The sequence below is a fragment of the Trachurus trachurus genome, assembly GCF_905171665.1.
Source record: "Trachurus trachurus genome assembly, chromosome: 13".
NCBI lineage: Eukaryota > Metazoa > Chordata > Actinopteri > Carangiformes > Carangidae > Trachurus > Trachurus trachurus.
The window spans coordinates 11,265,385-11,286,622 of record NC_139892.1 but is presented as its reverse complement, the minus strand read 5'-3'; the positions used below and the strand labels follow the sequence as shown (position 1 = coordinate 11,286,622).

Genomic DNA, 21,238 nt, shown 5'->3' with positions numbered 1-21,238 from the left:
GAGAGCTGCATCAAATCGGACAGACAGAAGAAAACCAGAAGAGCTGAGTTGGGGCCTTCACAATAAAAGCCTCATTGGGTTAGGTATAGTAAGAACACAACACAGGCTGTGATTCTCAAGTGATAACAAGTTGCAATATATTGTGGAATATGTTCATGCAAAGGAGAAAACACAAAATAGACACAAAAAAAGGCTAATAGAAACTATTAAATTTGTTATTTAGGGCCCCTACTCTTGTTTGATATTAAACTAGCCTATAGCTATAATTTAGATTTTTTGAGATATTCATTGTCATGTGCAAGAGATATAATGGGAGAATTAGAATTAGAATTAGAAAAACTTTATTGTCCCGCCAAGGCAGGAAATTCATCTTTGGTCTCACTTATAGACAAAACAGTCAGAACACAAACGCTTGCCAGCAAGGCTTACATGAGACAAAACAAAGTCAACAGCAGTCACATCACATAGCTACAGATAGTAAAAATAAAAATAAAATAAACTGTTATCACCTAGCAGAGGTCCAACCAGATCAAAATTAAATAGGCCTATGATCGCTTTTAAACATAGAAAAGTATAAAGCCTTAGGATACAATATGGATTTGAACACACCATGTTCTGGTTCTGGTTTCTAGATGATTTTTTTTTAGCTTGATTTTGTGTAGGCTTGAGTTTGTTTTGTCTCATCTTTATTGGACCATCTCCCTCCCCCCAAAAAGTGTTACATGATTATATATTTTTTTCAATATATTATGACTGCTGCCTGTCTGTAACCGGGGAGGGTTTTTTATTTTGAACACTCTGACCGGACGTGCTGTTCCTCCTCCACCCTCTCACACTTGACAGGCAGCAGAAGCAGCAGCGGCAGCGGAGGAGGAGGAGGAGGAGGGAGAGAGAGAGAGAGCTAGTGGAGGAAAAAAGCAGCGGCGGCGGCAGCAGCAGCAGCAGCGGCAGCGGTGTTGGTGGTGTTGGCGGTAGTAGCGGTAGTAGTTCACCTTCTGAAACAAACAGGAAGCAGGACCGCGCTCCTATCCACCTGCGAGAGACCTGTCCTGTCCGCAGAGAGCACCGGCTGTGTCCTTCCGCCTTACGAGACTTTTTTTTTTTTTTTTTTTAATAATTATTATTTTATATTTTCACACGAGAGTCGACTCCAATCCTGAAGACATTATTGGCTACAGCAGTGTTAACTTTGTGCTGCTGCTTGTCCGGCTGGGTTCATTTCTTCTGCCACTTCGCTACACACAGTGACTAAAGGTGAGTCCCCTCTCTCCCCCCTCCCCTATCCCTCCGCTCCCCTCATTGATCCTCATGTTGTGTGATTGGTTTCAGTGTCGCAGGTTTATTTTAACCTGTCCAGACTCCATTCACCAACGTCGCGTTGCCGCAAAACACGAGTTCCCTTCGTGGGAGGACACGGCGGAAAAACTTCCACGAATCAACTGCATCCATATTTCAATTCGACATATAACAAACTAACTTTTTATATCTATTTTAAAGCAGTTTTAAAGCTGTTTTATAGCCACAAACCCAATACTAAGTAGCTAAGGCGTGCGTCAGCGGGCTTTTAAGCTGAAAATTAATGGAAGTCGAGGGTTGTTGTCGCCGGGTGTGAATGATATTTGCTGAACACGCCGGGAGGTCGAGCCGATTTTGTGCGGGATTTAGCCTACACTTTGTTTATGGAGTCGTGGATTTGACAACAACAAACTCATTAGGGTTTCAGAGGGCAGAGTTTGTTCAGTGCAGCCTCCTCCAACCAGCACACGGACTGACTGACTGACTGTGGCATTCCGGAGCGATTACAGCCCAGAGGTGACAATGACATAGGTGCGTGTGTAACACAACTGTGGTGTTGTTGTTTTTTGTGTGTGTCCAATTAAAATACTTACCATTTCACAGCAAAGCCAGAAGCAGTATTAGCCATTCCAGCTTGTTTGGTCACATGTCACATTGTAGTGTTTTTTTTAATTAGGCTATATAACAACCACAGCAGTGTTATCAGGCTTATTTCATATCCTCCTCTTTGCCCCTGCATTTTCTTCTTGGCGGTTGTTTATTTTGGACATCAGCAAGCTTTTCTCACTGTTACACGTGACCTCTGACCTCTTTGGTTTCCACTTCAGGTCTTCATTGGAGGACACACTAGTTTTTTTGAGTTTCAGTGGGCCCCCTGATGACAAAATGTGTCTGTTTTTAATGTTGAGAAATAGACAGACAACAGCGTCGGATAAAGAGGATGTGAAACTCTTGGAGAGTAATTCATAGAGTCAGCTTTTCTGTCATAATCATATCAACCTTTTGGTTTTCTTTCATGCAGAGACAGAAAGTCGGCACAGGCTCAAGTGTAGCCAGCCGGATGGGTTGTGTGTAGATTATTAGGCTAACTGATTTTATTTTATTATTGATATCCGAGTCCTGCGCAGAATAATATGTCCTAACCTGTCATGCTTATTGTGATGTTGGAGATATTGTGCTTGCCTTTAGGATAATTACTGGCTACCTCCTCCTTTCTTTTGTGTAATTGGCACGATTTGGCTCTGCTAACAAAGTCGTCCGCTTCCTGAGTAAACGTGGATCAGTGCCAGCTGCGTTGCATGTGTCATACCTGCATTTACTTGTGTGCTCACTCAGTCTTCTCTTTTCATTCACAATAAGCCATCGGTGAACAAGAATTAACGTTTGAGCTCAACCTATGTGTCTCAGTAGGTCTGTGGTGGTTATGTCACTGTCTGCAGGAAATATCAGGAGCAGGACGGGCCCCTTCTGCACCTACAGTGTGCGTGATCAGCACCTTCGCTTGAGGGTAGGAGCATTAATTTTACAGATGCATCTCTTCCAGGAGCTGCTTTCCTTTTTTTTTTTTTTTTAATATGGCTGGCTATTTTAGGCTGTTGTTGTGGGTGATGTGACGCTGCAAACAAATGAGCAGCAGTGTTTAACGGCAACATTGCATTTATATTGCATTTAGACAAAGGAAACACAGGAGCTCAGTCTGGTTATTTAACTATAAACAAATCCCAAGTGCATCACATTACACATAACAGCACCATTACAGAGGATTTAATGTCCTAGTAACCTAGCCTGTAGCCACACTCAACCAAAAGATGATGTTTTTCAGTGTTTAAACACACACACTTTCCCACTGCCCATCACTCTCGGTGATTACCTCACTCTTAAAGAGGGAGAATGTCAAGAGTTGTGGATTCTTGTTACAAAACACAAGAGAAGAATTTACCAAGAGGATTATTATTTGCTACTACTCAGGCAGGCACTCGGGTCCTGGTGTGTGCAGCTCTGTGCTGGGTGGGGTCTGCCCCCGCTTGTCGAGCCTCCTCTGAGGTAAAGTTAGAGAACACTGATAAGGCTAACTTGACGTCACTCCAAAGACATCAGCCAACAATGCAGCTATTTAGCCCAAGCCAGATTTAGTCCCAAAGCCGGCCTCTACCGAGAAACTGGGCACAAATGAAAGCAGAATTCTAAATAAGTGCTCCACTAAAAGAGCCAGAGAAAAAGAAAGTTTTGCAACTGCGGTGACGTCGAATGTTCTGTATCATGGGGCTTAAAAAGTTTGAACAGAGCTGATGAGTGAGATCATTTTTCTGTCTGTGTGTGTGTGTGCGCAAGGAGGAGGGAGGAGTGTGTGGGGGAGTCATAGGCTATGTGAATGATGCAGGGTGTTTTGGGGCTGAAGAGAGAGGACAGAGGAACGTTTCTGTTGGTCTCAGTGACCAAACAGCGTGGCGGCGGTGAAACGCTGAGGTTAAGATAAGAGCACGAGGCCACGTGGCCAAACGCAGCCGCGCAGACTTTAACTTTACATACCAGCAGCAGGTTTGGTGCCAGTGATCAGGAGGATAATAGTGTCATTTATTGTTGCAGGATATTTTTTTTCCACGGCGAGCGAGGCACATGAAAATATCAAGGTGTAACGGCACCTCGCAGCGTGATTAAAGCAAACACACGGCGCGGGGCAGTAGGTGTTTGGATAGTGATACTTTTTCATTGTTTTGGCTCCGTGTTCCACCATCTTGGATTTCAAATGAAACAATGATGAAAAGGAAAAACGCTGACTTTCTGCTTTTCAAATCCATACTGGGTGAAGAGTGAGGAGAGTCTGTTTGAACACTAACATAGACATAGCACTGTGGATCTACAGTACACCAATCTATCTACATTTAAAGGAATAGTTCAACATTTTGGCAAATTGGCCCATTGCCATAATCCCTATAGTCATAGCAGTAGGTTCGTTACCTTTAATTGTCGGTGCAAGCTATTTTTAGAACGGCGGAGCAGAGCCGTGAGCTGCTCAGAGCTACGCTACGGAGGCGTTACCAGACAGAGTTGTTTTAGAGGTAAATGCAGAGACTGCTTTACCTCGAAAACAACTCTGTTTTGTAACGTTCTGTTATTATCTCATAGCGTGGTGAATGTGCAGGTCACAACTTGTCCACCACAGCGTTTTGGAGTTGTTGGATTGTGTATTTGATGAGTTTGATGAGGGAAACCAAGAAATCCCATTAGCCTCCTATGTAGTTCTGAGCAGTTCGCCGCTCGGCCGTTCTAAAAACAGCTTGCACCGACAAATAAAGGTAACAAACCTTTCCCAAAATGTTGATCTATCCCTTTAAAAAGACGCAAGACAGAATATATATGCACGGAAACAATGGGAAATTGTGCAGATTTTATATGGAGATTAATTATTAGTAGTGTATTTGTCGAGTGTTGAGGCAGCTTTTTAATCTGTGTATTATTTTCTTCCTCCTGTTCTGCTGATTTCCTGCTGTGTTTGAGCACTGAGACTAATAGCACTGACGCCTCTCAGCATATTTCATACAAAACGCCTACATTTTGTTTTGTTGTTTATTTTTCCGAGAGACCCACTTTTGTAACCACATTGTGTATACTGTGGTCTGAGTTTTTCAGTGAAACACCTGAGTGTGTTGCAACCATCCCCTTTATCTTCCCCCTTGCTCTCTGCCTCCGTCCCCTGTCGCTTGTCTCTCACTCATTCACACTTCCTGCTGTTCTACCTTTAAAGTAATCAGCAATGATTATAGCGAAAGCCTTGCGTAACATCCTCTCAAAGAGCAGTATGAAAGGGAGACAGGTTTTTGTGTGAGTGTGTGCAAGCTGGCTTTCACAATGTCTGCCGGCTTGCATGATCACTATTGTCTATTTTCTTTTTTGTACGCCTCACCTCACAGTCTCATCTGCTGCCAGCCCTCGCAGAGGAAAGTGGAGTGTACAGTATTAGTAGTAGAAACTGTAGCCTACCTACCTGTGTGTTTATTATAAGGACTATACATAAGAGGGGAAGCTGCCATAGCAAGAAATGTGACTGAAATGAGAGCGGCCTGCTGGAATTCTCCACTTTGCTGCACAGCACGCCGAGACCTGCCAAGGAATGTAGGGGAGACGGCAGGAGAGGGAGATGTGATGAGGAGAGAGAGAAATGCCAGAGACAGTACAGTAAAACATATGAGAGATGCAGTTTATCTTACATGACGCGCAGACAGGGGGAAACAGTATGATTCATTCAAGTTAAACACAGTAAATGTGACTGTCAACACAACTCAAGTTCTCCCAATACACATATGGTTAGAGAATACTTTTACTGTTAAAGTGTAAATACTGCAAAGCCTGCAACTTGGGACCCGAAGGCGTCTTCCTGCTTCACCTGTGGGATGTGAATCCTCACGACGAACACACACTTAGCTCACTTTCTGGACTAAGAAGTGTGAAGAAAACAAATTTTGTAGTTCACGCCGACACAAGAAAAGGAGGACGCCCTCGACGTGAGACCTGCTGCAGGCGACTCACAGGCTTCAGTAACTTGTGGCTCTCTGGAGGGAAGATGGTGTGAAGATGTGACAAGATGTCACTTGATAAAATTGGCACATAAATAGCTTTTTCGTTCGGCAGCTCTTCTTCTGTTTTGCTATTATTGGTATTTGGGGCGTAAAACAGTTTCTGCTCAGCTGTCACTGTTTCCCGTTATCTCCTCCATACTTGTCCATACCAGTCAGTCAGTCAGTCAGTCATACAGCAAGTCACTCGGCCAGTGAGTCAGTCAGTGATGCTCATAATTATCAGGATTACAAACATAAGAAGCAGGTTGTGCAAGGTCATATATCACTTTCCTAACTTCAGAGGAAGAACAAGCTCAAGATGTTGAGACATGCTCAAAACTGAGAGTAGTTTTCTACTACCTGATTAGAATATGTCGGCAACGTGCTGCTGTGTTTTTTTCATGGTCAATACTTACAGCCGGTCTGATGGGACGTCTCTTTGATCTGTTCTCACGTTTCATATTGCTATCTATAGCTGTGACGCTGATTATAATATTGATTTTTCGTGTGATGTGAAACCACATGCTGTCTGGGATTTTGGTCGTGTTAACAACAACAAGCTAAAATGGTCCGTGATCCAAAAAATCCAAATGCATTATATACTGAAGGGAAAGATTGAATTTGAATGATGTCAGTGTTTTTAAAAGCAGTGAGCTGTAGACGGAGAAAGGAAGAAAAAAAAATCTGTTTTGATGTTGTCTAGAGATGAGCAATTTGTTTGACGTGCACAGATGGATTATGGGAGGGTTGGATTGTTCATCGCTACAGATTCCTGGGCTGCAGGAGAGTGTGAAGCAGGATGAATGAGATAGAGATCTGTGTGTCTCTGAAAAGCATTAACCTCTAAAATCCACTGCCTGGACCGTTTTGTAACAGGTGTAACCAGCAGATAGAAGATTATGTCACAAAGGAAGCACAGCTGTTGGATGCGTAATGAGTTGTTTTTGTTTTTATTCTGTTGAAGCCTACTTTTACTATGATTTTTAGACAGTGGAACAGGCTGGGACTGAGCACACAACAGATGTTCTACATTAGTTTATTTTTTTATATAAATAATCAAGCTCACATATTCAGATAACACTGATAATCCCAGCGTGTCTGTATGAGCTCAAGTGGAGAAGTTTTCCATCTATTAAATAAGTTTCAGATTTTTAACGTCAAACAACTCCACAGTTTCATAAAGAGGCAGCCGTCTGTAGCCGTGACACCTGTGGTTGCTGTGGTTGCTCGCTGTCTCCTCGCAGGCAGCTTGATGCGGTAACCGTGGCAGCCCCAGATGCAGCAGATAGCGCTGGGTTATGCTGCTACCTTCCCGAGGGGTGGGGGTGGGGGGGGGGGTCCAGACTCTACTCAGTAACCCGAGAGGGCAAAAACCTCAGCTTCACGTCTCTATGGCAACCCCCCCCCTGTCTGCAACTGCTGATGAAATGTGCACATGTCTGTCTGTGTCAAACACACTCTGCTATGAGATTGTATTGAGCCTTGTGATGATATGACATGTGTAAGGGATAGTTCAAAACTGCCCCTGACAGGAACGCGCATCAGCTGTTTTGCATGAATTTGCCTCGAAAACAACTCTGTCTGGTAACGTTCTGTTATTATCTCATAGCGTGGTGAATGTGCAGGTCACAACTCGTCCACCAGAGCGTTTTGGAGTTGTTGGATTGTGTATTTGATGAGTTTGATGAGGGAAACCAAGAAATCCCATGAGCCTCCGTAGCGTAGCTCTGAGCAGCTCGCGGCTCTGCTCCGCCGTTCTAAAAATAGCTTGCACCGACAATTAAAGGTAACGGATCTACTCCTAAAACTATAGATTACTATTAGATAACATTTGCCAAAATGTTTAAATATCCCTTTAAACACGAATGTTTGTTACTAGTAAAAACTAGGTACATGTTAATGCATGTAACCATTTTTATTTGCTTATGAACTGAATGGGCTTATAGATAGAGACCATTGGGACTGTAAACTGCTTTTTAAAGAGATGAGTTGAGGGAAACTGGACTTGGATGTAGATCCAAGAGGCGTCTTCAGCTCTGACTGAGGCATTTATCCTCTGTGGGGTCAGTATAAAGGTCACTAATGGTTCGTTGGTGCTGCTGGCTGTAAAAACGGTTGTTAACAGTTGCTGGAGTCACTTGAGGCCAATTGTAACGGGTTGTTAAATCTCCACAGACGTCCTGAGAGATGGTTCCTCTACTTTAACATTACAAAATGTCAGTCAGTCTGACCAATAACATTTTTAGTGGCCCTGCCCCCTCTCTCTCTCTCTCTCTGTGTGTGCCTGTCATTTGGGGTGCACATGACAGCGTGCAGCATGTGTGATACTGGACTGAATGGCCACACACACACAGCCAATCACATCACTGCTGGAAAAAAACGAATCAGAGGGGAAACACTAATCCTTCCTTTCTGCGTGAAATATGCATGCTGAAGGGATGTCCCCTCTCCCTCAGGTGCAAGCTAACCTCTCAGGTCTGAACTCAGTAGTTTACCGACCCCCCAAGGGAAAATCCACACTCCTTAGAGGACACAAAGAGTTGTAAACGGGAGTTAAGTCTCCAGGATGTTTAACAGCGATTCCACACTCAAGCCTCAGGTGACCCCAGCAACTGTAACAACACTCAGTACTGTACGTTTACATGCACAGCTTAATGGAGCTATGCTCAAAATTCAATTTTGGCGTCCAATCGGACTTCTGTCCTTGTCCCAGTTTACATGCAACTGAGAAAATTGAATAACTGACGAGAACGTGTCCTCCTCCGCAACACCATTTGTCGATTATGCGTCAGTTCAGCGGGTTAACACGGCTCCTTTTCCGGTTGGCCTATCAGCCAGACGGCAGACCGACCGGCATTTTCGAACAACAGCAAGATGGTTAATCGTACGGCTTTGTTCATCTCGTACATAATGTGCGTGTTACTTCTTGTGCAGATAAGGTGCACGCTATCCCTCGTGGTCATGGTGTAGCCATAACAGTACAACAACAGCTTCTGCCACCGGCTTTCTTAGATGTTTTTATTCTGGGGTCTTAAACTCCAATTGAGGCGTATACATGCCAGAGAAAGTCAAACGACACCAATCGCATTATCTGGGTGTCTTAATCGGAGTCGGAGAACTTCAATATTAGTCGGACTAACGCGCTTACATGCACTCAGTTGTCCAGTTAGTCGGATTAAGGCAATAAGTTGGTTTTCTCATGTAGATGTACTGACAGCCAGGAGCGCTAACGAATCTAGACTGACATCCATGGACTTGACACGCCTGAAACTCCCCAGCAGATCCAGGCCTCTTGGCTCACATCAGAGCTGAAACATCCTCAAGTTACCTACAACCTGGTCTAGTGGCCATGGATAGTCGGAGGGAGCCTGGATGTCTGGGAATCCTCACAGATGCACTTAAAAAAAAAAACATTTTCTGCAGACTTATGCAGAAAATGTTGGCCCAATGTACACAGGAAGTCCACAGTATGCACAATATATAGTACTCGCTGTTCTGCTGTGTCTGACTTGTTTAGTGCACAATAACATTTTGAATATTACATCCAACTTCCTGCTGTCCTCACAAGCGTCAACACGTCTGGACAGCGTTACGTTTACCTCTCGCTAACCGTCTGTTTGCCGTAGCTTGTGACAGTTTTGTGTTTGTTGTGTGTTGTTTGTCCTCTAAAGCGATCAGCTGCTGTAGCGTCTACAACCCGAGATGGACCTTTGCTCATCCGGGCAGCCGGAAGGTAACTGATTTACAGCGTCTGAGGGGGGGAAACTTCAGAGAACAAACACACAGACTCACAGGGTCCGTCCACCCACCCACCTGAGGGCAGCCTCACATCAGCAGCTATAAATAGAGATTGAAGCAAGTCGCTAAATAAAGAGAGATGAGGTGAAGAAGTGGTTAAAGGCCTTGGGCAGACAGACACACACAGCACAGATAGCTGAAGTGATTTAGAGACTCGGTGTACTTTTCTATTCAGCCCATAACTTCGCTTTGATGGCAGTAAAAACTCGCTCATTGCTCATCATGCTCCTCTGTGACGGAGGGTCATAAACATCACACAGTGCTAATGAGTGGGAGGGTATTGTTTTTAGAAATGGAGGGACAGTGCTCTTTTGTTTACAGTGAGCCACTGATGACGCATGGTCAAATGCAGTGGCCCTTCAGACCGCACTCGGTTTCGGGGGAGCGCATGAAATGTGCTACGACGTTCCTCTCACTTGCACTTTTAAGTATTTGAACTAAATTGTCTCGAATAGACTTGATTTAGAGGAGTCAGAACATATTTCACTTATCAAACATATTTCTCATCTTGCAGTGAATATTTGAGAGAAATAGAGAGTTTCTGGGACAGGGAGTGTCCTCTGGAGGGATTTTTGGTTTATTATGCAACCCCTTCTGGAAAACCACCTGTTTACAAAAGGAGCTGCCCGTTACAGCCTGAGGCTCGTAATGAAGTTAGAGGTATTTATGAGGAGACGAGGCATGATGGTCCCCTGGTGACTGACCCACATGACCCAGGCAGGAGATGGAAATGACATGGAGGGCATGTTTGTTGGCATGGGGTGTGTGTGTGTGTGTGTGTGTTTGTGTGTGTACTGAATGTGCCCCAAGGTGAGTGAGAGCTTTGTCTGCTGATGAGGCCCCCAGTCATTTTAGGATTGTGCATTCCTCTCATTCCTGCTACGGAGGATGGGTGGAGGAGAGGAAGTGTGTGTGTGTGTGTGTGTGAGAGAGAGAGAGAGAGAGTGTGTGTTGGTGTGTGGAGAAGGAGAGAGAGAGATAGAAAGTCATATGAAAGTTAGTCTAGTTAGTACAATGATAAGACTGACAACAATTTAAGAGGGGGAGGCACTGAAGCCGAGAGAGAGAGAGAGAGAGAGTGTGTGTGTGTGTGTGTGTGTGTGCTTTCTTTTTGTTTGCGTAGTTGGTCCTTGAAGCTAACGTCACCACAACCACTACTTTGTGCATTGTGCTGGAAACTGTTTTCCCAGAGTTGTTATTCCTCAGACAGTGGTGCAGTGGTCCTGACTGAATCTGAATCTGAAAACACAGTCAAATAATGTTGTGTTAAGAGAGATTTTTTTGTTGTTTTTGTTTTGTTTTTTTGTTCTGTGTTAATTCTGTGAAAATATGAACATGCTCAGTCCACAGAAAAACCCACACTTTCAGAAATTGCGCCTGAAGACGAGCCGTTAGGATTTTTTGTGACTTTGTGATGTCACAACGAAATATTTACTGTCCAGCCTTGCAGGATTTAGTTACTCAGAGGTGTAGACTTATAAAAATAATATATAACCTATATATGTGAAATGTGAAAGCTCCAGAGAGGAGATGTAAAACTAGACTGAGATGGTGTTCGGTTCTTGAAACCACAAATATGTCTTTTTATGTATTTATATCGACAATTCAAATAAAACACAGGAAACATAATACGTGAGACCTTTAGAGTCAGAGACTGACTAAGATCGGGGTTGTGGCAAAAATAATTGAAGCATTATGACCCATTAAAGCCTCTAAACTCTCGCTCTTACGCTGTGTTCAGTAATGATATTTCACGGTAGATTTACAGTTTTATGGTTTTTCCCAATTGGAGCTTTTTGTTTTTATTGCAGGTTTTAAAATAGGCCTAAAGAATGTGATCTTTGTTGTAGCTTTAGCCTCCATCTGATAAAAGTTGCATTTATGCTTTTGGTCATTTATAAATCGACCATATTTGTGTCAAGACTGTCTCATGTAATATGAATATTGTTGTTGAGTTGATGTTAAAACACTTTAAAATGCACATCCATTAAGATGTGCATTTTTTTGTCATGGCATATCAGCATCTTAGCAAATCATTTTCATTACTGTTTTTTATGAATTAATACTTCAATTAGATAAGTATTCCTGGAAATGTGGATATCCCTCTTCTTGAAAAAGAAACGCTGGTGAGAGCAATAAGCCTGAAAACCCATGGCTTCATAATCATTTGTCACTAGCCACTCTGTTTTTTATGATCTGTGATTAATCAGATTATTTTCAGCCTCAGCCCAGAAACACAGAAACAACCCCCCCTCAAAAAAAAAAAAAAAAAAATCCCCATTGATGTTACAGTGGAGAGTCATTTCCACAGAACCGCGGCAAAGCTAACTTTGGGGTCGACCCTGCAGCAAACACGTCATCGCCGGGCCGCTCTATACTGAACCCTCTGTCTCTGCTGCTCTCCCAGTCACTTTAAAATTCACTGTAGCACACACACACACACACACACACACACACACACACACACACACACACACACACACACACACACACACACACACACACACACACACACACACACACACACTCGCACACACTCACAGTGGTGCGGATCATGTGATGCTTTGAGCTGATTTCAGACGGGAGTAAAACATTGACTGTCTCTGGCCTGCGATTTTTATCATTCTGTTAAACAGCACACTTCCTGGAACTTTCCACGTGCAGTTTCTCCGTCTCGTGTGTGTTTGTGTGTGTGTGTGTGGACTTCACCGCAAAATAATTGTCACGATCTGAGCCCTGATGAAAACCAGGATCTCACCCCCTTCCTATGAAATTTACCCTTGACCCTGCTTTTAATGCAATATGATAAAAACGCTGTTTGCTTCTTCACATCAAACATCAAACATGTCCGACGACGACTCGCTCACCACGGTTGTTGTTTGTGCGAGGCTCCGGTCTGTCACGCCCTGCGAAACAAGATAGAGCATCTTGACCACCGGGGGAAAAACAGGAAGTTGACTGGCCTCAATCAGAGCGTGTGTGTGCGTTGCGTGTCATCTGCGTTTATGGGCCCTCGCTGTGTGTTTTCATGGTTTTGCCCTACTGTATATTAGTTTACCATGAGGCCACGTTTACATCTCGCGGCCTGTATAGACGCAGCTCTTTGAACTGAGGGCAGATGGTGGCGGTGATGATGATGATGATGATGATGATGATGGAGAGGACGGCCTACAGTATGGACGGCCTCGGGGAACTTTGTCACGTCCTTGGCTTCCGGCTCCATCTCCAGCTCATGTTGTTGCCTTCTCGCATAAATTAGGCTTTTATTGACTCGTATTGATTTATTACAGTATGTGAGACGTACAGTATGACCACAAATTCAGTGACGCAATAGCAAATTATCTTTTCCGTTGACTCAATCCATCACAAGTATTTACAAAATGAAATGAATAGCAGACGTTTATATTAAAAACAATCATTTAGAGATAAATATATCTATATTATTGATGTTTATAGGGCTTGAAGTAAAGATTATATACAGTTTTGAAGCAGAAGTAAGCGATCCGGTCGTTTTGGCTAATGCTGCGTTCCAGTCAGGCTTTTGAAACCGTAAATTACAGCTTCAAGTCACAACTTACGACTTTGTAGCGTTCCAGGCAACCCACTCGTGTTTTTCCGACCTGTTATACCTGTGAAAGTCACTATAACGGCCACTCGTAACTTCTGACCCGTGAACTCGTACCAGATCGAACTGGTACGACTTCACAGGTCGGAAAAACACGAGTTACGGGTTGCCTTGAATGCACCATAACAGTCCTCGTCCCTACGTCACCACATTCAGGTGCATCCCTTGGCTTGCACACACACAGCCCTGCATGCCGTTCTCTCTCCTCATTGGATAAAAATTGTAGGATACAAGAAAAGTTTTCTCCTCGGCTCAGAGCAGAGCAGAGTGACTGACAGACCCGTGTTTCAGTCCAAACACTCTATGTAAGTGATTGCTGTCGGAAGATAGAACTATTTAAGACTTATATTAACACAAATATATCACTTACTGTACTTCTGCTTTGATTCATCTACCTATTTTCAGAATAAATCAAACCATCAGTTTGCGTATTGGATGTCAGAAGATGGTGAACCATGCCTAGTTTAATTAACCAGAGAGACTCTCAGCTTTCTCTAACAACCAACCAGAGCTCAAATATCTTCTGTTTTCTGTCATATGTATGATTCAAGTTGCTCAGTTTTTTGATCAGTAAATTGACTAATTATTATATGTGGCTTTAGCAATAGTTGTTATTGAAGATGAATGAGTTTAACCTTAAGTTAATTTCACAGGTGATAAGTGAAATATTAACACTATAGGACACATACACATTGATAGGTGAATACTGTATAAAACTTAAATTCTGCACATAGTTTGGAGACTTAGATTTCCTATAAAGGACTTCCACTTTAATGCAACATAAGCTGCAGGAAAAATCAAGTGTTGTGTCTCTTTTATTTTTAATGTTGGTGCTAAAAGGATTCAACACCGAGTCGATGAGACTCTTGAGTTTCTATTAGGAGTGATTCACATCTACGTTTCACTTCCACTCGCTTGTTTTTTCTGTTGTTTTTTTTAATCACTTCACTTGCAGTGAATATGTAAAGTCTGTTTTGAGTGTCAGCTCGAGTTTGCGCAAGATAACGATGACAAACATCACAGTTACAAACTTACAGTAATCACAGTTTGGTTCATTGCAGCTGTGCTAATATTTTTTGGGGTTGTTATTCCCTGCAGCTCAGTTGGATGCCGTCACTTTCCTGGGAAACCTGATGAAAAACTGAATCAGACGCTTTTTTTTCTTCACTCCAAGTTTCACAATGTGTCGTTCTGAATGCATTTGTTTATTTTTTCATTTCTTTCAGTGATGACAGCTTTTATTTTTTCAGTTTTTCCCAAGATGGGGATAAAAATAACAAACAAAGCAACTCCTCCCAGATGAACACTCAGTGATTTCTAATATCGTCTCCGCTCTAACCTTGAGTGGAGCGAAAGATTAGATACCAGAGAAAGAGGAGGCAGAGGGACGGTGGAGGGAGGGAGAGTGAGAGAGGGGGGGGGGGGGGGGGGTCAGAGGGGGCACTTTGAGCGCTCTGTTCTTTCTGTTGTCTTATCTCGAATGACGGGACCAAGCGGGGGCCCCTTGAGTGAGTGGGAGGTGACATCAGGTGATCCACAGCCTCTCACTGAGTAAACCTCGTCTTGTTATCTTTCACTTCTCCGTCTCCAGTCACTTTTTCATGCATTTTTTACAGTTATTCATTGTCTCTTAAACCGTCGTCTTTGCACAGTATGAACACAGATATTCCCACATCCCCCCCCCCCCCCTCCCTCCCTCTCCTCCTCCTCCTACTCCTTAACAGTTTGTTTTGTCCTCTCTCTCCAACCATCAGATGCAGTGTCCCAGAAGCTATCCAGACGCCCCCAGTGAGGAGCAGAGGAACAGGAAATAAAAGACTTTAGGAAATAGTAGGTACAAAAAAAAAAAAACTCTTGCACTTGCATGTGTGAGAGTGTGAGAAAAGCGTGCTGTATCTTGTTATCATGACCTACTTTACCTGTGATTTCGCCGTTTGTGCATGTGTGTGCGTGTCTCTCCCTCTCTCTCTCTCTCTATGTGTGCGTGAAAGTGGGAGAGGAGGAATGGAGCGGTGACTTAGCTGGAATCTGGGAGAGTAGGCCTCGTTCTGACAGGCGGGGAATGTGTGGATTGGAAGCCGGCCAGCGTGCGTTACTTTCACATCAGAGATCAGCGTTACACCATTGCACTGCATCACTGTCGGCACGTTACGGAAAAGCTCCTGTGGTGTTGTTGTTGTTGTTGTTGTGTGTTTTGGTGTCATGACAGCTTTTGGTCAGTTGTGGCTCGTCTGACTTCATTTCCTTATAACAAGTCTTTTACCTGGTGCCACCTTTTCACAGGACTTTGTACTTTTTATGTAACAGTTCATGCAGGCAACAATGAGCAGCAGCGTACGTGTGTGTTTACACATATAAACAGGTATGTGCACTTGTTTGCCCCCATCCTGATGCACTGTGTGTCCCTCGTGCACCAGTGAAGTGGCCGTACTACCGATGCCCGTTTTTACCCCTCACTGTGGGGAGTGGAGTCGCCCAGTGAGCTGATCAGCAGAGCCCTTTTTTTAGAACAGATGTGGTGATTGGATGAGTGGTAGTGTAAATTTAACTGTTAAAGCACTGAACCGTGGCACTCTCAGCACTACTGACCCAATTAGTCATCGCCAAGAGCAGTGTGCAACTCTGCTGCTCATTAAGTGAAGCCGAGCTCATCACTCATCACAATTTCTCTTTGCATTAATCTGCAACAAGTATGATAATCAGTTCTCTTTCTATAGTAATTAAAGGTTGAATATGGAGAATGCTCATTAAAAGCTCTATTTTTTCAAAAGTAATACATCCATGGGGCATTTAGAGGGCAAGTAGCCTATTGCTTTTCCATAAAATATTATATTTTCTCTGAATTAAATAATTTAAGAAATTTTGATGAGTTCGACAATGACTTCCTGTTTACCTCGTACAAGCCAGTAGCCGCCATTGGGGCTCACTTCTCAGCTGTTTTGCTAAGCCTCCTCCCGGTCGCGTGCATTTGTTTTCAACGAAGCCTTTTATCATCACTCAGTGGATCGATAGATTATCATACATGTTATGATGTGTGTATTCGTCTCGTCTTATCTGTCATAAGCAAGAGATTATGGTTTATGGGACGCGTCAAGTGTCGCGGACTCACGGTGCAACCGAGACAAGAGCTTTTTCTTTCTTTTCCACTGAGACGAGAGCTGTGACACCGGGTCAGAGGCTCTGATCGCAGGTTTGGTTTTCAGCCACAATGTGGAAGGAGCCTCCAATCTTGGTGTAACAAGTTCAGGTCATTTATCTAACATCTCAATTAGTCCAAAGCTGTTTAATGACGGTAAAAATGAAACGTAAAGTAAATATCCTGCATAGTTCTTCTCCTCTGTGCTTGATCTGGCCACCAACTGCTGGAATTATTTTTTTCTATTATTTTATAGTGGTATTCTGCTCATTCTCTTTATTCAATCTTTAAAAAGTTATTTGGGAAATAGTCGACTAATTAATTAAAAGTGAAAACGGTCATGACTTTTACTTCCTGCACTTCTTCCCAGTGAGTGCGTGCCATCATAGCAACCTGGTGGAGTAAACACCGTCTCCTACCTCCACGGTCCTGTCACATGCATCAGGTGTGATGCCTCCGGAGATGCGGTTGCACAGGTGCAGCTCTGACATCCATCAGCGTAATGACCACATTTCCTGCGATCAGTGGCCAATAAGCACCAATAATCAGTACAGATGCCTCCCACCTGCGCTCTCTGCACAACCTCCCCTCTCCTCTCCCCTTCTCTCTCTTTCCTTTTCACGCCTACTCAAATGTGGAAAAATAGCCTCATCCAATTATTTATGCTCTGCTCTGATCGTCCCGCCAACGCTGCGCTGCGTTATCACCGTGAGCAGGAGGAGTTTTGATGGTCATCACGCGGCTTCTCCTGGTTAGCGCGCAGCATTATATTAGCAGCATCAGGCTGAAACCTCTCCGCTAACACAATCGTAGGAAGCCCTGCCCTTTGGTGCATTCTTAGCCGTGTGCTCGGGTGGCATTATCCCCATGGCATTGACCTTGCTGCCCGAGGTATTACACTGGTTGTGTATTATTATCCTTCGCCGGACAATAGCACAAGCACTGCAACAGTTACCTAATAATAGACGGAGGGTAAAGAAGGGCAGTTTACATGCCTGTGATTTTATATTGTGTCTGCAAAAAATCAGCGGATGTGTCCGTCTGTCTCTGTCTGTGCCATTGACTCCTGTGTCCAGCAGTGGCTCGTGTGTGTTTATATTAATAGTCAAACAGAAAGGGAAGCTGCAGCAGTGCAGTGTGTGTGTGTGTGTGTGTGTGTGTGCAGAGTCGGGCAGCGTGGACAGATGGATGGATGTATAATCTGAAGAGGAGGACATTAGCATGTCATTCACCACAGCTAAGTGTTCCCAGAAACGCTGTCACCTCCACAACCAGATGATATGTGTGGAGCCACGGCTCGTGTGTGTCTTTGTTTGTCATTCAGTGCCAATGTGTGGCCCTTTTGTTTATGAGGGAGATAAATGGTTGGTTTGGCAAGATGATGCCAGCAAGGGATGAAAAATCGCCTGTGTGTGTGTGGGAGCCGTCCCCGCGACATTCTCGGCAGCTCTGTGTTATTTTTGTTCATTTCTTTGCAGCCTCTTCAACTGTTTCATGATTTAATGAGTGGCTGTGAAGGCTGAGTAGTGAGTACATGTGTGTGTATGTGTCTGTGACCGGCCGGGGTTTCCTTTAAATCTATTTTCAAACTTCCCAATTTTGAGCGTCATTGCGGAGAGTCGTGCTACTGACCTTAAACAACCTCTCAGATCGGCCCAGTCGATGCTTTTCTGAACTCTTGTTTTCTGTGACATTTTTAATAAAAAAAAAACACATTGTGGTTAAAAATGAGGCCAGAGGTGGCAGCAGCAGTAAAGCCTACCTGTCAGAAATAAACATAGACCTGGGGATTTCATACTGTGAGGTGCAAGGTGCAGAGGCTGTGTGAAAGGAGAGACGACAGACAAAAGATATTGTGAGATTAAAGAGACAAGTTCAGGTCCGGAAACAGGAAATTAGTAATTGTGGCTTTGTCCTTTGGCCCATTTATCACTGACAGCAGCTCTATGTAGCAGCACAGGCCGACACAAACACCTGTTTACAAGGGGAAACGGAGGCACCTTCAGATCATTTAAAGCTTCTGATTACCTCGCTTTGTGTCAATAGACACACTTTTTGGAGTAAAATCTGACTTAAATATTCTAATGTAGTGTTTTCTGAAGACTTTTTTAATATTACTTTTGAAACTTTTAAGGATTGCTTACTACACTAAAAGTTCAAGGCTGAAGCAAAAACCTTCAGAGAAACTTATTGCATCTCCCAAAGCATTATTGGAGCTGTAGTTCCTGCATGACTATCGACAAGAAAAAAAAACCCACTGATTAGGGGTGTAACGGTACACAAAAGTCACGGTTCGGTACGTACCTCGGTTCAGGGGTCACGGTTCGGTACGGTTTCGGTACAACAGACACTATTGAATGTATAACTAAAATCTGTCTTGTGTTATAAAAGTAAAAAAAAAAAAAAATAGAATATAAAATTAAACAAGTGCATTAGGAGTGTTATAATGCCATTCATTTATTCCAGAGGGAAAAAAACTTGCACTTGACAACTGACAACTATTACAAACAAAACAAAACAAGAAACTACTGTAACATCAATGTTGGTTTACACAGTTAATTTAGACTAGATGCCAGTTGCTTTGGTGATGTTTCTGGTCCTGTCTGTGTTCATCTCAAGAGGCTTAGAAGCAGCGGGATAAGTTGTTGCACACAAGTTGTCTTTTTCCTTGCACCAGTGATTGACATGTGGGAGGGAGGGAAGGAGGGGAGCATGAGGGAGGGGTGAACATGCGCTACGTGTTTGATGCGTTTCTAGTGACGCAGCAGATCAGATGAAGAAAAGCAGTATACAGGGTATTTCTATTATTGTATTAGCTATAGCTAATATAGCTATATGGCCAATGTTAGCAGCACTAGCATAAAAATAGTTGTCATCTTCATCCTTTGACTCACTAAGAGCCGTCTCCGGCTGTGTCAGCTCTTGTTTTCCTTTGCTTCACCCTCTCATGTCAGAGTCAGACTGGAGGCTGCACCAGCTTATGGGATGGAGCCGAGTCTTAGCTGGAGCATAACACAGAAGTCTTTGAGATAACATTTATTTTTGTTAAATGTTAAACTAGAAATACCAAAAGTGCTTTTAAGGAAATGATTAATCAAGCAAACAACCAGTTGTTGTTGTTAACCTCTGATGTCACACAATTAAAAAAGGAAAGCAATAATTTACAGTAATGAAGTAGATGTAGTCACAAGACGGGTCAATATTGTCTTTAGTGGAAAAAAGAAATTGGCCTCAAGAGGGAAAATAAAAGTGTGAAGTGTGTCTGCAACATGTTGACTCCCTAATGATAGCCGCTCATTGTTTCCTCTTTGTCAGAGTTTCCGAGGAAAGCTCCCGCTGTCCTTTTGAAAAAGAAAGACCGAAAGAAAAGAAGGAGAAAAAAAAAAGAAGCTGTTGTCTGTGTCAAATGGAACAAAGGCTAATCCTTATGTCACCCTCACACAGCAGCTGCTGGTGCGCAATCCTGCCCCACATCAAAACAGGAAGAACCATAACCGGCCCACCTCCAGTCGGCCTGCCTGTCACCTGCTGTCACTGGATGTCGAAGCAGAGATAGAAAGAGAAAGAAAGACAGAAAGAAAGAAAGAGGGAGGAGAAGAGAAGGAGAAGGGGAAGGAGGAGGCGTGTGAGACTGGTATTCAAAATAGATCAAGTCTCTTTGGTTTGATTATGATGATGTCAAGTGTATTTATTTATAGAAGAGCGGGATTTATTTTTGTTACAATATTGAGTCAAGACAGAGGAAGAGAAATGAGGTGTGTGTGCATGTGTGACTCTGCCTGTGTTGAATTGCTTCTTCATTTCCTGTTTCGCAGAATCAGATTGGCAAGGCCGCTTTGCATACGTGTTGGCTTCCTCATGTCTGTGTGGCATGTGTGTGTATGTGTGTACGGTATCACAGCTCGCTTTGAATAATGATAATGTGGTTGTGGTAATAGTTTGCGTAGACCTTCGCCTTTCAGTGACGGTATAGTCAACATGAGGTGTGTGAATAGCTGCCGCTGTGTGTGTGAGTGTGTGTGTGTGTGTGACTGTGTGTGTGTGAGTGTTTACCGTTGCACCGCTGTGGAGCTCAGACTGGAAAAGCAGCTTGTTTACATGTGCTCAGCATTGACCCCAGTGGACTTGTGTGTTGGTGTATGGGAGCTACTGAAGGTATGAGTAAGCCGCCACCACCTCCAGCTGCAGAGCCCACGCTGTGGAATATACTTAAAGGGATAGTTCAACATTTTGGCAAATTGGCCCATTGCCATAATCCCTATAGTCATAGCAGTAGGTTTGTTACCCTTAATTGTTGGTGCAAGCTATTTTTAGAACGGCGGAGCAGAGCCGCGAGCTGCTCAGAGCTATGCTACGGAGGCTAATGGGATTTCTTGGTTTCCCTCATCAAACTCATCAAATACACAATCCAACAACTCCACAACGCTCTGGTGGACAAGTTGTGACCTGCGCATTCACCACGCTATGAGATAATAACAGACGTTACAAGACAGAGTTGTTTTAGAGGGAAATGCAGAGACTGCTTGATGAAAAACTGTCCCTGAACGCAACGTGTGTCAGCGGTTTTGCATGAATTTACCTCTAAAACAACTCTGTCTCATAACGTTACATTATTATCTCATAGCGTGGTGAATGTGCAGGTCACAACTTGTCCACCAGAGCGTTTTGGAGTTGTTGGATTGTGTATTTGATGAGTTTGATGAGGGAAACCAAGAAATCCCATCAACCTCCGTAGCGTAGCTCTGAGCACCTCATGGCTCTGCTCTGCCGTTCTAAAAATAGCTTGCACTGACAATTAAAGGTAACGACCTACTCCTAAAACTATAG

The 21,238-nt window shown here is 43.5% G+C and overlaps 1 protein-coding gene across 2 annotated transcripts in view; it reads left to right on the top strand.

The window, feature by feature from the left end:
• The first annotated feature begins 882 nt into the window (after nucleotides 1-882).
• pik3cb (phosphatidylinositol-4,5-bisphosphate 3-kinase, catalytic subunit beta) overlaps nucleotides 883-21,238 on the top strand; it is a 65,383-nt gene continuing 45,027 nt past the window's right edge. Inside the window, exons 1-2 of one of the 2 annotated variants that reach the window (XM_083985514.1) lie at nucleotides 883-1,254; nucleotides 15,030-15,105. The gene's annotated coding sequence lies outside the window, so the exon portion shown is untranslated. Of the gene's footprint in view, nucleotides 1,255-15,029; nucleotides 15,110-21,238 lie in introns of both variants that reach the window. The other variant, XM_083985515.1, reaches the window with a different exon arrangement.